Source organism: Cornus florida, unplaced genomic scaffold (assembly GCF_030987335.1).
Source record: "Cornus florida cultivar Cherokee Brave unplaced genomic scaffold, ASM3098733v1 CherokeeBrave_3.0.0_Hap2_Chr02, whole genome shotgun sequence".
NCBI classification, from domain to species: Eukaryota; Viridiplantae; Streptophyta; class Magnoliopsida; order Cornales; family Cornaceae; genus Cornus; species Cornus florida.
Window position 1 is genome coordinate 24090324 of NW_026775572.1, and position 4893 is coordinate 24095216.

Here is a 4893-nt window from a genome sequence, read left to right on the forward strand (position 1 = left end):
GCCATGACTTTAACTTCTGTCCCAAGTGCAGGATATGATGCTTGAATTAGAACTTTCCATGCGATTCTTAGATTGTAAGCCTATATTAGCTCGATTCTATTAGGATTTTTGATATAATATAGGGACTCTATGTTGAACTTACAAGCATTTATTTTTGGATTATATTAAGATTTCTTTCTTATAATTTAGGAACTCTACGGGCAACTATAGGGTCTAGGAGTTATAATGTGGTTTTGTTATCTCCAGGCCACTCAAATTTTAGCCATTGCTTTCTTTTGTTAAAAGGGGTTTCAAAATTTGAGAACCTAGGTCATTTTCTTCACCAAATTGCTGAACCTAGGTCAATCTGAAAATTGACCAAATTGCTGAACTTGTTAAGAACTCTTTAAATGTTTAGTCTATTGACTTTTTGTTCTCCTGCATTTCCCTGTGTCATAAAATCACCAGTCAACAATTTGAAGTGGACAAATTAACAATTTTTTTATAGTTAAATTTTATGAATTCAGGGCTGTATCTTTTTTTACCAAAATCACCTCATTATTATCTTGGTACCCGTTCAAATCTTAATCTGACTAAATTAATGCCACTATGGAGTCTCAAGAATATGATCGTGCTACTTGAATTACCCCTTCAAAGATGGTTGAACAGCTGACAAGCCATTATTGCTGCAAATCTCGTGCTCACATACCAGGTCAGTCATCTTCATTCTTCAGTCGCTTCTTGATTGGATCTTCAAGAACATGATCCTGGAAACATCTTGATGAGCGAACGTTTCTGATCTGCACTTGGAATTTACATTGTTCATGTTCAATCTTCAATTTTTTAAGGAGAAAGACTTTTAAGTCCTGATTTCATTTCTAGGAGGATCACGAACATATCACGGTCAGTCCTTTGATGTTGTGAACAAATTCTGAAGTTCAAATTTGATTTAGACCTGTTCTTTAACCTATTTACCCACTCAAAGCTTAGCCTTTGGGAATTCCACATGGTTGTCTTACCTAAGCCCTATCCAATCAATGGGGATGCTAAGCTTCCGAGGTTGGATTGGAGTTGGCCCCCGACTTCTTAAGTTTCTGAGTTTGGGTTGGAGTTGATAGTCCAATCTTACCTATATTTCCGTTGCATCCAGGGTTAAGTGTCCAGCTCCTTGACACATCTCTTTCCATGATTTTAGTCATTTTGGCATGTGACTAGATCATTGCAACAATTTGTTTCATTTTTATATTGAAAGCTGCTCAAGTCACCTTCCACCAATGTCATAATAATCTTGTGATAGTTAAGTATGTCTTATAAGGTGTCACTATTCTGTGTGGTTCCCATTTTTGAGGGTGCTAGGAGTAGTAAATTAGTTATAGACTTGGTAGTATTTTCATGAAGTGGTTTTCTTCAAACTTAAGAGCGCACACGCTTTTCAGCCCGAGTTTTTACTACACCAAACCCTTACCGAATCCACACTACATACATTAAATAAGAAGTAAGAAAGTGTGCAAATTTGTGTGAAAGATACTAAGTTTCAGTTAATCTTCAGTTAACCTTCAAATAGAAGTGTTTGTGATTGGGAAGTGTTATTTAAACACAAGTTTTATTCTCAAAATATAAGAAGATTGAATCACATAAAAAAGCAAAAACTGAAAAAAGGAAAAAATAAAAAAAATAGAAGGAGAAAAGGAGAAAAGATTCTTTCCAAGCTTGAAGCAGTACTGGATTATGTCTACTGCAAACATTCAACTTTTTAGGAGGGCATAATACTTTCATGTTCATAGTATTTAAAAAATACCTCTTGTGACCTGCTTCGCAGAAACTTTCATGCAAAGCTTGAGAAACTAGTACTCTTAGATGAAGTTACTCTACCACAGGAAGGATCGAATCATCTGCATAGATGTCGAGTCCAGAGGCTTCAAGGTGAATATCAGGAGGTAACTGAGAAGGCTAGCATCCCCCAACAGGAACTGCACAACCCTTCTCATACTAGGCCTGTGATCAGGATGGGGATGGGAGCAGTGCAGGCCAAGACTGAGCATGAGCTTGGCTTCATTCAGGTTGTACTTGTCTAATGTGGGATCAATGGCCCTGGTGATATCTCCTCGAGCATGTAGTTCCCGAACCCAATCCACCAATACCAGTTCTTCGGCTTTCCTCTGTCGCTCGATTGGCCTCCTTCCAGTAGTAACCTCTAGCATAAGTGCACCGTAACTATATACATCTGTGCTTGTTGTAGCTTTACCAGTCTTGATGAGTTCAGGGGCCAGGTACTCCAATGTCCCTGCAATGTTGGTTGTCTGTGGATCTATTCCATGTTTGTAAATTCTGGCAAGGCCAAAATCCCCAAGCTTGGCATTGAGGTCTGCATCTATCAGGACATTGCTTGGCTTCACATCTCTGTGAACAACTCTCTGGTCACATTCTTCATGAAGGGTTAGCAGTGCTTGTGCAATGCCAATGAGGATTTTGCATCTTTGTTCCCAAGTCAGTATTTTCTTCTTGTGGTGGGTGTCAAACAATAGCTTGTCGAGGCTTCCATTTGGTACATAGTCGTAAACAAGGAGGTCATCTTGTCTTCGACACCACCCATGTAACTGCACCAGGTTTCAATGCCTAAGCCGTCCCATGCTCACTATTTCTGCAACAAATTCTCTCAACCCCTGCCTTGAGTCAGGAGCAACTCGTTTTATTGCCACTTCTAGCCCTGTGCTGGGGATAACTCCTTCATAGACTCCCCCAAATCCTCCAGACCCAATAAGATTCCTATCTCCAAACCCTCTCGTGGCAGCACAGAGCTCTAAATACTTGAATCTGTGAGCTCCAAACTCGATTTCCCAGTCTTCTAGGGTTTCATCCCCATTTTTATTCCTGTTTAGGACATGAAAAACACCAGACATAACCAGGAGGGCTAAAGTCACACTAGCTAAGGAGATGCCTCCAACAAATCCCTTCCTTTGCACTACCTTTTCTGTTCTTGTTACCAGAGATGGGAGCTCTGAAGGATCTGAATCTTGTGCATTTCCCCCAATACTGAAGCTCCATCCCAGCACATTATGGGAGGCTGCAAGCAAGCTTGTTGAAGCAGAGAAGCCCACGTACACTTACTCATCTAACACCAATGAGAGGTCGACCGGGAAAGATATTAGAGGCCGAGGTGGCTTCAAAATGCCGAGGGGAGATATTGTAACATTTATCAGTTTCTTCTGGCTGTTATACTTGATCCATGCCTGAATGGGGTTTCCACTCTTGAGAATAATGGAGTTGTTGCTGTTGTCGTCGTCGTTTCCAGCTAAGTAGTATGCAGCTGGTTCAGAAATATTAGAGATCAAACTGGATACATCTACTCCTACATGGTTATCATTGATGTCTAGGAGTTCAGAGTTTTAGACAACATCAAACTCTACTGCAAGTATTCGTGTGGAGGATTCTGCATTGCTAGTGTCATTTGGGAGACCCAAGTACTGGTTTGAAAGACAACCCATTGGTTCTTTGGTTGATAAGAGAACAAAGGCTAGGCCATGGCCTCCAATATCAGGATACTTGGGGCTTATGGAGAACACAAAGTTAGTGCTGAAGGCGACAACGGAAGATTTGTTATTGTTATTCACTTTGCTTTCTTTGAATTGCAGAGGAGATGGATAAAGCGCGTGTCCGAGGATCTTTGTTGTGTCGTTTGTAACGGCCAGTATGAAGCTCCATCCAAGCTCAGATTTGCTTGGAGAATATATTTGAAGCTGATCTCAGAACTAACGAACCCTAGAGAAAAAAGTTTCAGACAGAAGCAAACTGTTTCAATGGCCAAATTAATGGAGTTTTTAGCTGTAGGGATGGCTTGTAATGACAGGATTTCGGAACTTTGAACTATGATGGGATAGATGAAATTCAGTTAACTTGACAGTTAATGAACAAGCACATATATCTTTTCATCTATGAAGGGAGGCTCTAGATTGTGGAATTGAGTTCCCAGAGACATTGGAACTTGAACAACACAACTAGTGTCAGTAGATTGATAGGTAGGAAATGAACTTGCTCCAAAGTGAGGGGGCTTAGACTTTGCTCTAAAAATTTTATATGCTGTGTGGTTAAGTTTTTAAATGTAGTAAATCTTAAGTAAATTAAACATACCCTTTTTATGGTTATGGTTTCTTAGCATTTCCATACTAACCATGATAATACTAGTGTAACTATAGCTAGTTATTTATAGAGTAAAGTCCCACTAATATAAGAACCACTCACTAAGGCATTTTTGTAGAATCAAGGTTTTGAAAGAATCACTTATTTGCTTGGATATTTGAAAGCAAGTTGTTTAGTGAATGATCACTAACAGTTAAGAATAGAATTATATAGAATTATGAAGTTGGACCTTGGAACACACACACCAGAAGGTAGAAAAAAAGAAGAAAACATTATGTTATCCTCATGAAAGACATCACTGGATGCAAGGTTTGCCCATTTGGGATTGAGCTCAAACTCCATTTGCTCGTTTATACAAATGTATATATATAAACAAGGTTTAGTGTTTCGCTTTTGGCATACAAGTTGCTAATCGCGAACTGAAATAATATTGTTTAGATACAACTTGAGAATTTGTAGAACTTCGAGAGGGATCAAGGAGTTAACTTACCCAAAGACCTCTGGAAATCAGCTGGAATGAGGATGCTATTGTATGCAATCTAGGATGAGAATAATGAACCAGTATTGTGCTCAACATCTTGGCATATACAACACGTTGTTCTCTCTCACTACCACACATTTTCTTCTATTCAATGCTTTGTATAAATTCATGTATGTTACACACGGACACACGTGTGTTTCTCAGGTTGGCTTTCAGTTCAATTGACATTCTTTTAGGTTCTGTTCGTATGACATGACTCTAGTAAAGAACATCATCTTTATCATGAATTCTGAATT

General features: G+C 39.1%; 1 pseudogene; it reads right to left on the bottom strand.

The window, feature by feature from the left end:
* Positions 1-1548: 1548 nt before the first annotated feature.
* Positions 1549-4893, bottom strand: LOC132294303 (L-type lectin-domain containing receptor kinase IV.2-like; annotated as a pseudogene).